Consider the following 11,570-nt stretch of genomic DNA (forward strand, 5'->3'; position numbering starts at 1 on the left):
GGTTATCTGTCCCCTAAACAGTCAACATATAGTGATAGGACAGTCAAAGCATTTCTGCTGTAGAAATCCTACACAAAAAGAAGGAAAATGAAAGTCAAAAAAAAGAGTCACTGGTCCACAGCAATTATGAAATGGTCAGATCTTGAAACTTCCTTAATTAGGTTTTAGGGTTGAGAATAATTCCCCATGACTTTGGCTCTACTCTCTGTGCTCCTGATTTCATCCTTTGAGTTATTTTTCCTTTCATTTCAGCTGAATAGCTTTCTCAGTTTATTTCCTGCCTATAGAGTTTTGGTGATCTAATGCCCTCTTTGCATTTTGAACTCTTTCTCTTCCAGTCCAAATGGGCATTCTTCCTGCTGATACAAGTGTCTCAAAAACTTTGTGTGACTCCTGTGAATCTCAGTGGAGTTCATGCCATTAAGTAAAAGCCACACCCACAAATCTCTTAAAGGAAAATCATTAGGTTTCTTAGGATTCCTACGGTTTTATTGAGAGCCTCTGTGAAGTACATTCTTAATCTTTTTAATGGACCTTTTAAAGGCTGAATAGTACTCTGAAGAACCACCACCTTTGATATTTGAGATGTATAACATAAGGTTCCTGGCTTCATCTCTAGAACATATTTTTCTGGAAGTGCCCTGAATTGATCTTTGCTTCAAAGCTATTTCTTTTTTTTTTTTTTTTTTTTTTTTTGAGACAGAGTCTCGCTGTGTCACCCAGGCTGGAGTCCAGTGGCCAATCTCGGCTCACTGCAAGCTCCGCCTCCCAGGTTCACGCCATTCTCCTGCCTCAGCCTCCCGAGTAGCTGGGACTACAGGCGCCCGCCACCACGCCTGGCTAATTTTTTGTATTTTTAGTAGAGACCGGGTTTCACCGTGTCAGCCAGGATGGTCTCGATCTCCTGACCTCGTGATCCACCTGCCTTGGCCTCCCAAAGTGCGGGGATTACAGGCATGAGCCACCGTGCCCGGTCGCTTCAAAGCTATTTCTTAATCTTAGCATCATTTGCTATCTGGAAAGGCTAAGAATTTTCAAAAACATGAAATTCTGGCTCTCTTTTGTTTGACAATACTTTCCTCAATTTTTCTTCCTCTCTTCTTTCACATTTTATTATAAGCAGAAGTATAAAGCAGGTAATACATTCAATGCTTTGGAAATCTCCTTAGTAAGATAACTCAGTTAATTAGGGTCATTTTCTAATTTCCATGTTACTGCAGGGAAGAGTGTTGCTAAGTTTTCTGCCATTACATAATAAGGGTCACCCACCTTTCCTCTAGTTTCCAATAACATGTTTTTCATAACCCTTTTAGGCAGAAATCATGATTTCTATTAACAGTTTATTCAAGCAACTTAAGCTTTCTCTAACATACTCCTCAAAATCGGTCCAGCCTCCTCCACTGCCCAGTTGCAATGCCACACTTGTACTTTTTGTTATTTGTAATGACATCACCCCATTTCCAGGTACAAAAATCTGTTTTAATTATTTATTGCTGTGTAACAAATTATCCCCAAACACAGTAACTTAAAACAACAAACAATTATTATCTCACAATCTCTAAGATTCAGGAATATATAAATGCTTAAAGCAACCCTCAAAGCATAGATTTTAAAAACTTTCCACGATGGTCTTTAGATAGAGGAGCTGGGTGACTTGGGGAAAGAGCAGAGGGAAAAATAGTTTTTGCCATATATTCTTTTAAATTTTGTGTCATATATGTGTATTACCTATTAAAATATAATAACAATTAAGATGAAATATAATAATAAAGATGATCTCAGTTTATATCATGCCAGTGAGAAAAAGAGAATCCTTCAGGGTAAAAGTGATTAAAGGGAAAATATGAAGAGATGGATCTAAAAATATGGAAGCTGTAGGGCAAGTTGCCTTTCTAATGGTCAAACAGGTAAAACAGGTGAGTCTCACCTTCTAAGGTCAAGAGATTCTGAAACATCCAGACAGTGGCTGAGGGAGATGGAATATATTTTGTGGAAAATTTTTTATTTGGTTCTGGAAGAACTGGAGAGCATAACTCATGGAAGCTTGTAGTGGTAGTGCAGTGGGCTTTGGTGTCACATGCACCTGGATGCAAATTCCATTTCTACCATTTTGATGCATTATCATGAAAAATCATTTGAATTATTTAAAAATGTCTTGAACTCGGTTAGAGATAATCATAATATTGCCATTGTGAGATTTAAGGAAAAATCTATAATGATCTAACAAAGTCTGGCACAGAATAAACTATTAATTGAAGATAGTACCTATGATTATTAATAATTATGATGATATCACAATACTCTTTCTATACAACAGAATCAATCAACATGTCTATGCTAGTTTACCGGGACTATCAGGGCCTCTTAGAAATACCAGATTTGCCAAAACCTGGTTTAAAATGACAACAAATTATAAACCCTGAAAAGTTCATTCCTATAGCGCCCTTAACATAATGCTAGATTAAGATACAGTTTGTGGTATTGGAGGCAAAAATATTAATTTTTGGATTCTCTTGAATGTCATGCCATACTCCCTCCTAGTTGAACTTCCTTCTTTGCCTTCCTTATGTCTGCACTCAAATTGTTGAGCATTGCTGAGGAAAATGACCCAGTCAGGCAGCTTAGAAACATTGTAAATGTATGATCAATGAGCCTTCAACATGCCATCAAAAGGCTCAGCCACTTAAACCTAGCTTTCTATTTAGAACTCCCACCTACCACCATATTTGTACATTTCATCCTCCTTTCCATCTCTCTTCCCAGTTCATCCCCTATTTCATTCTATCCCCCATCCCACCCATTATATGGAGGAGCTGTTCCCATTATGAAATACATATTCTCCTACCTGTACTCTGAATCCTATAACTGCTTGCCTTATTAAAGCCTTAACCTATTAATAATGCCCTCGCCTATATCTTTAATTTCTTTCTCTACCTCACATTTCCCATGAGCTTTCGAACGTGCTAAAATCGCTTCCATATTTAGAATTAAAAAATTAAAATAACTTAGTTGAATCACATATTCTCCTCCAGCTACTGCTCTGTCTTCTTTTCTTCAAACCAATCATCTCAAATGAGGACCCAATCTGGACCTCTTTACCATCTTAGGTAACGGTATTGCCATTCAGTTGAGCAAATTAAAAACCTTACCATCTCCACTTCTTAATCACTCCAGCATGTCTTCAACATGCTCTGTTTCATCAAAACTGCTCTCACTAAGACCAACAATGACCTTCCCTTGCATTTTGTGGGCACTTCTAAGACCTCATTTTACTTGGCCTCTCAGTAACATTTGATACTGTTGAAAACACCCTCCTTCCTGCAATTCTCATCCCCCTTGACTTCTCTTTTCCCATTCTCTCATGGTTTTTCTTCTACCTTGCTGGCCACTCCTTCTAAATCTTCTTTGTTAGCTCTTACTTTCTATCTGGCTTTAAATATTTTAAAAATATGAAGGCTTAAATGTAGACCCTGTTTTTGGTTTATATTTTCCCATAGGTAATTTTATCTTCGTAATGGGACTCCTAGACATATTCCCAGCTAAAAAACCCTCTTCTGAGTTCCAGATACACAGGTTCCCCACATATTTCTTCTTCAATGTTTAAAATTCATATCAAATCCAATAAATTTCATGGTCATTTCTCCCCAGACAGGTTTTCTCAGTCTGTCCAGGCTGCTATAACAAATAAATAAACTGGATACCTTATAAATAACAGAATTTTATTTCTTACAGTTCTGGAGGCTGAGAAGTCTAAGACCATGGTGCTGGCAGGTTTGATGTCTGGTGAGGGTCCCCTTGCTGGTTCACAGAAGATGCTTTCTTGCTTTTTCCTCACATGGTAGAAGGGGAAAAGGCAGCATTCTTGGGTCTCGTTTAAAAGGGCACTAATTGCATTCATGAGGTCTCGTCTATCATAATCTAATCACCTCCCAAAGGCCCTATCTCCTAATATGATCACATTGGTGATTAGGTTTTCAACATATGAATTTTGGAGGGACACAAACACTCAGTCTATGGCACAGGTCCTCTCCCATATCTTGAGGAATGGCACTGCAATCTAGAAATCCAGATGTCACCATTGACCCTTATCTCTCCCTTACCACCTATATCTACTCCAGCACTAAATAGACATTTTACCACTTAAATATCACTTGTTTGGGATTTTCAGGTACATTACTCAGTACATATTTTAGTAATAATATTTCATATTTCCAAATCCCACCTAAATCAGTTAATCTGTGGAGATCCCCTTAAAACTCCAAGATGACTCTGGCCCTTTTGGAATTAGTTTATGATATGAGAAGTCATTTTATGGTTTATAGTTGAACAAATTCAGTTAACTCTAAAGGATTCTTTTAGTTCTTCACTGGCCAGAGTTAATTTCCACAATTGTAGTTTCAAGTAAAATTTTTGTTTTTATTGCTTTTATCATTTTTTAGCTTAAGTTTTTGAGTCATACACTGTCAACCTAAAACAAACTCATTTTTTCCCTTAATCTCCCCTTGGAAATGAAATATATTCCTCTCCATACTTCCCTTAGCCTACAGTGAAAAGTCCAAAAAATTGTGAAACAGGACTACTACCTTGCTCCTGTAGAGCTGTTCCACATTAAGTTGACAAATCTTGCAGGCAGAGGTCATTTGTCAAAAAAAATACTGTATTTATTTGAGTTGAACTCACTTTAGGTGCATGGTGTGCTGGGTTGATTACCCAGCTCTTCTTAAATATTTTATCAAACTCTTAAATTGTTTGAAAAATAATAAATAAAACCTCATAATAAAATTTTAAAATGTTCTTGTATCTCAAACTGTGCATTAGAGAAAACACAATTATAGCTCTTCACCATATTATATACCTCCATTATGCTAAATTCAGTAGTCAAGTGGTTGCAAGTGTATTTCAAAATAAACACAAATAGTAGTGTGAAAGACAGAGAGCTGCTCTACTTTCTTTTTTTTTTTTTTTTCTTTTTTTTTTTTTTTGAGACATAGTCTCACTCTGTCACCCAGTCAGGAGTGCAGTGGTGTGATCTCACCCAGCTCACTGCAACCTCTGCCTCCTGGGTTCAAGTGATTCTCCTGCCTGAGCATCCCAAGTAGCTGGATTTACAGGTGCCCGCCACCATGCCCAGCTAATTTTTGTATTTAGTACAGATGGAGTTTCACTATGTTGGCCAGGCTGGTCTCAAACTCCTGACCTCAGGTGATATGCCCACCTCGGCTTTATTATTTATCTTTTTCTTGAGGTCCTAACCAAACTCCAGTATATGAGAAATCATCATCTTATAAATTGCTCTAGTGTTCAAAGGAGAATATAGTATCAGCTATATTTGGAGTTTGGTGGCATGATCATGACCCACTGCAGCCTCAATTTCCTGGGCCCAGGCGATCATCCCACTTCAGCCTCACAAGTAGCTGGGATCACAGGCACATGCCACCACACTGGCTAATTTTGTTTATTTTTAGTAGAGACAAAGTCTCACTATGTTGCCCAGGCTGGTCTCAAATCCATAGGCTCAAGAAATCCTCCTGCCTTGGCCTCCCAAAGTGCTGGAATTACAGGCATGAACTGCTGCATGCGGCTAGTATCTGCTGTTTACAAAACCTTAGGGACTCTCTTAGAACTCAGGAAAAGTAACATACCCTGTATATAGATATTTAAACAATATGGATAAATGACCTAAATGTAGGAGCTAAAACTATAAAATTAGAAGAACATATAGGAGAAAATCGTGACTTGGATTTGGCAAAGTATCCTTAGATATGAAATAGAAGTCATACACAACAAAAGAAAAAATAAATAAGACTTCATCACAATTAAAAACTTGCGTGCTGCAAAGGACACCATCAATAAAATAAAAAGGCAACCCACTAAATGGAAGAAAACATTTGCAAATTATATATCTAAGGGACTTGTATCAATACTATATTAAGCTTAATAAAATGACAGAAATGTTTATTAAGATCAATTTTTAAAATGATCTAAATATCCATTTCTCCAGGTGGCTAATAAGCACATGAGTGAAACGATGTTCAACACCCTTAGTCATCAGGGAAATGCACATCAACACCATGAGGTATCACTTCACACCCACTAGGATGGCTAGGATTAAGAAGAAAGATAATAAGTGTTGGTGAGGATGTGGAAAAATTGGAACCTCATGCATTGCTGGTGGGAATGTAAAATGGTGCAGCCACTGTGAAACAGTCTGGCCATTCATCAATTAAACCTAGAGTTACCATCTGACCAAGTATTTTCTACTCTTAGGTGTTTTCATTTCTCTTCCAAGGAAAATAAAATGTTTTGTTTGTGTTCACACAAAAACTTGTACACAAATATGTATTGTAGCATTACTTGTGATAGCCAAAAGGTGGAAACAACCCAAAAAGAAACAAAATGTGATATATTTCTACAATAAAATAGTACTCAGTTATCAAAAAGAATAAAGTACTGATACATGCTACCACTTAAATGAGACTTGAAAACATACTAAGTTAAAAAAAGTCACAAATGTGTACACATTATATGATTCAATTCATATGAGGGTCCAGAACAAGTCAATTTATAGATATAAAATGTGAATTCGTTGTTGCTTAAGGCTAAGGGTGAGGAATGAGATGGGGATTGGGAGATATAGCTAAAAGATGAGAGTTTCTTTTTGAAGTAATCAAAATGTTCTAAAATTTACTGTGATGATGGTTTTGCATATCTGTGCCTATCCTAGAAACTATTGAACTGTACACTTTAAATGGATGAATTCAATGTCATATTAATGATATATCAATAAAGCTGTTTTCTTTTTAAAGAAAATGCCTAGTTTGAAATAATAGGTGGTGAGAGGGGTGGCTCTTCATCAGCACAAGAGGGATGGGCAACTTTTTGCTCTGTGCTCACCAACGTTGTCCCAGCAAATAGGAGGGAGTATGCATAGCAGTTAGCTGTGCACATTCTGGAATCAAACTGTTCAACTTTGAACACTGAAGCATTTTCTGTCATTTCCTAGCTGTGTCATCCTACACCTATCATCTCCCTTCTCTAAGTCTCAGTTTCCTCATCTTAGTAACAATAGCACATATGGCTGAGGATGTTGTGTGGAGTAGGGGTTGATCAAGTCAGAAAATCCATGTGTCTGACAGAGCATAGGCACCCTATTGCTTATGCTCTGGGGTAGCTTAGTTGACATTCCTTTACCATCTCAAAGTATTTAGTCAGGGAAAACATCATCTCAGCCCGTAGCTGCCCAAGCCCCTCTAGCTGGAATTACTTGGGCTTTCTACCCGCCAGGATCTATCCAGGTTACTCCTCACTCAGTCCTGAACTACACAGTATTTTGTTTCAACAGTTTTAGCCCAGCAGGTCGTAGAGTGTGGAATGGATCTCACAACCATAGATTTGGCATCAGGTGTGCCCACACTGAAGTCTAGAATCTAGACTCTAGACACCCAAGTGTCCTTTTCAACTCCAGCTTTCTGCTAGATTACTTAGTCTTTGACTATCACCCTGAACCAAGGTTACCTATTGATACTATAGCCAGATCCTGAAGTGACCTTCTTGGACGCGGCCTCAGAACTCTCCTCTGAATATTGTTCTAGTACTTACCAGCTAATCACTGGCATCTTGTTATAAGTGGACCAATTACATGGAGCCATACCCCTCTGCCCACCGAAACTGGGGTGCTCTACTTCCTAGGCTTCTGCTGCCATATTCAAATGTCTGACCATCTACTCCATTTAAAAGAAATCCTGTCTAAAATTTTACCTAAGTGGCCAAGTCTTCAGACCCAAATAATTAGAATGCCAGCAGTCCATTGAGTTGGACACAGTAGAGTAGAATATTAGCTGTGTAAAGGACACAGCCTTCAGCCTGGTCAGTTTCTTTGTATGGAATCAAGCCTCTTCCCTTCTGCCATGAATCAGCACCTGAGCCTCCAGCATGCATTTTGCTGAGCCCTAGCTAGGAAGTGAATTAATAAAAGATGTTGAATATTCCCTTGATTGTAAATAGGTCTTTTGATGGTTGGAAGACTGGGGAGATTGGCAATTGTAAAATTCAACATGTGGGGCTTAACAGCTTCTCAGAATAAAGGTCACCCCCTGGGTTTTTTTGTTGGTTTGCTTTCCTCCATTTTGTCTGTGCCCTAGAATCACTAGCAGTGAAAATCTGAAACATCACAATTTTACTCTGGAATTTTGAAAGCTGCCAGTACTCCAACTAAAACATACCCAGGTTTACATATTTTCTTTTTATTTTCCTCCTGTTTTCATAGAAGTTGAATAGAATTAGAAGACAAATTAGTCATCAAAACAAACTCAAATCTTGCCTGTAATCTGAGCACTTTGGGAGACCGAGGCGGGCGGATCACGAGGTGAGGAGACTGAGACCATCCTGGCTAACATGGTGAAACCCTGTCCCTACTAAAAATACAAAAAAATTAGCTGGGTGTGGTGGTGGGCACCTGTAGTCCCAGCTACTCAGGAAGCTGAGGCAGGAGAATGGCATTAACCCAGGAGGCAGAGCTTGCAGTGAGCCAAGATCGTGCCACTGAACTCCAGCCTGGGTGACAGAGTGAGACTCTTATCTCAGAAAAAAAAAAAAAAAGACACATTACAAAGTCTTTTAAAGCATTCCCTCTGTTGTCCATTGACTCTTGGGGAAAGAAGTGCTCTAGTTTTTTTCCGCAAAACTGGGCATGTAGTTTAGCAAGATCGTTTGCAAGACTCTCTCTTTCTCTCTCTCTCTTTCTCTCTCTCCCCCCACCTCCCTCCCTCTCCCTCCCTCTCCCTTTCTCTTCTTCTCTGTCCCTCTCCCTCTCTCCTCTTTCCCTCCCCATCCACCACCTTTCTTACCTTTACAAGATGAATGAGAGCTGGATTTTTAAAAATTTTCTGTGGGGTGTTGTCTAAAATCAGGACACCATGGTGACAGTCTAAAGGGGCAAAATGCTTTTTAAAGGATGACGAGAGGAAGGAATAGTTTAATGTTCTAACTTGGGAGTCATTGATACTGACTCACAGGTCACTGAGATCCTTCTCTAACAAACTGTAGAAATCAAGAAGTAGTCGTTTGTTTGTTTTTTCCCAAGATTGGCAGATTAGAGGCATTCAGCATGCCTCAGCCACTTGCAAATAGCAAGATAGTACATAAAGATCAAGTCTGTGAGCTTTAATTCAAGAAGCAAATGGTAATCCACCAGAATCTTAAAGAACAACCCAGATCCCAGAGAAGAAAACACCGGCAAACAGCCTTCATGGTAATGTCCAGCTGATAAAAGGATAGAAAAAAAAAGAAAAAATCCTACCTGCGTGAAAATAATTACAAAAATTAGCAGTGCTAGCATCTCCAGATGAGAAGGAACCAGAGCAAGAATTCTAGCACCATGAAAAATCTGAATGTAGTGATACTATCAAATGATTACAATAGCTCTCCAGCAATGGTCCATAGCCAAAATGGAAACATGGAAATGACAGATAAAGAATGTAAAGCATGGATTGCAAGGAAGCTCATTGAGATGCAAGGCAAGGTTGAAAATCAATACACCGTTCTCCTGCCAGCATTACCGACCTGAACCCTCATGTGAAGGGTGCAATCCCTAAACTGGAGTTGGGTAGTAGTGAGCTGGCACTCCCTTATGACCTCTGGCGCAATAGCCTCAGAATCAGACATGGTCCAGAACTTGAAGGACTTAGAGGAATGGCTGCATACTGACTCCTGGGACATGGTCATGGCACTGAAGCTGCTGCTAGGGGCTAGTACTGTGGCCTATGGTGTCCCCAAATCCAAGTTCACCATGGAAGGCAAACACAGCCATCTTCTTCAATTATATCGGTGGCATGCACCAAGACACTATCCTGGCCAAAGACTTCATTTCAGGATTCCCTGGTCTCGGTACCCCATCAACGATGACATTCTGGCCGGACCTTGAAAAATTTCCTCCCTAACAGGCTCAAAAGACGTGCAGATGGTGAACATATCCCTGTACATGGTGTCTCAACCCAATGTTCAGGAGCTTCCTAGCATGCACAAGCACCTAGGGCTAGACAACAAAGAATAAGTGTTGCCATCCATTGTCAAAAGAGTACTCAAGAGTGTGGTGCCCAAGTTCAATGCCTCATAGCTGATTACCCAGTGGGCCCAGGTATCCCTGTTGATTCAATGGGAGCTGCCAGAGAGGGCCAAGGACTTCAGTCTTATCTTGGATGATGTAGCCATCACAGAGCTGAGCTTTAGCTGAGAGTACACAGCTACTGTAGAGGCCAAACAAGTGGTCCAGCAGGAGGCCCAGCAGGCCCAGTTCTTGGTAGAAAAAGCAAAACCAGAACACCAGCAAAAGATTGCCCAGGCCAAGTGTGAAGCTGAGGCTGCTAAGATGCTTGGGGAAGCACTGAGCAAGAACCCTGGCTACATCAAAATTCACAAGATTAGGCAGCCCAGAACATCTCCAAGACAATCACATCATAGAATCATATTTGTCTCACTGATGACAATCTTGTGCTGAACCTACAGGATTAGACTTTCATCTGGGGAAATAAAGGCAGCCTCATTAAGGGTAAGAAATTAGCCTGGTAACCAAGAATTTTACCCCCAAAGAGAAAGTGAATCTGCTTCTCCAGTTTTTGAGAACCCAGTTAGGAACCCAGCACAGCCCCACCCTGCCCCAGTACCATGTGAAACTTCCTTGTACCTGAAGCTATCCTCCCAACTCCTCCTGAATAAAGAAAGACTGAAGATCAGCCCTTTTTCTGTGGAATTACTTTCCTCCTCCCTGTGTTGGCCAGGGGTGTTGTGACAGTGTGTGATTCCTCAATGATTTCCTACAGTGTTGTTTCCTCCCTCAAGACTGGGAGGAGATAACCACTAACCTAGGAATTCTCAATACATTTTTATTACTTAAAAAAAAAAACAACACAAAGAAACTTCTAAATCAATCCAGGAAATAGAGATAAACATCCTAAAAGAAAATCAATCAGAGTTTCTGGAATTGAAAAACTCACTTAAGGAATGTCAAAATATAATTAATTGAAAGCTTTATCAATGGACTGGACCAAGCAGAAGAAAGAATTTCAGAGCTTGAAGACTGGTCTTTTTAACCCAATCTAACAAAAATAAAGAAAAACTGATTATAAAAATGAGCAAAGTCTTTGAGAAATATGGTATTATGTAAAGTGACCAAACCTATGAATTATTGGCATTCCTGAGAAAGAAAGAGTAAAAGTAAACAACCTAGAAAATGTATTTGAGAAATTAATTTAAGAAAAATTCCCTAATTGAGATCTGCTGGCAAGATGGCTGAATAGGAACAGCTCCAGTCTGCAGTTCCCAGCAAGACCAACACAGAAGGCAGGTGATTTCTGCCTTTCCAACTGAGGTAGCCTGTTCATCGCAGACTGGTTAGGCAGTAGGTACAGCCCACAGAGGGTGAGCAGAAGCAGGGTGGGGTATCACCACACTGGGGAAGTGCAGGGAACAGGGTGTAGGCCTCCTTTTCCCAGACAAGGGAAGCCATGAGGGACTGTGCTATCCAGCCCAGATACTATGCTTTTCCTAAGGTTTTTGCAATCCACAGACCAGGA

The 11,570-nt window shown here is 39.7% G+C and overlaps 1 pseudogene; it reads left to right on the forward strand.

Moving 5' to 3' along the window:
* Window positions 1–7,776: 7,776 nt before the first annotated feature.
* LOC100974720 (prohibitin-2-like) lies at window positions 7,777–10,603 on the forward strand (annotated as a pseudogene).
* The last annotated feature ends 967 nt before the right edge of the window (window positions 10,604–11,570 follow it).

Source organism: Pan paniscus, chromosome 8, assembly GCF_029289425.2.
Source record: "Pan paniscus chromosome 8, NHGRI_mPanPan1-v2.0_pri, whole genome shotgun sequence".
Lineage (NCBI taxonomy): Eukaryota > Metazoa > Chordata > Mammalia > Primates > Hominidae > Pan > Pan paniscus.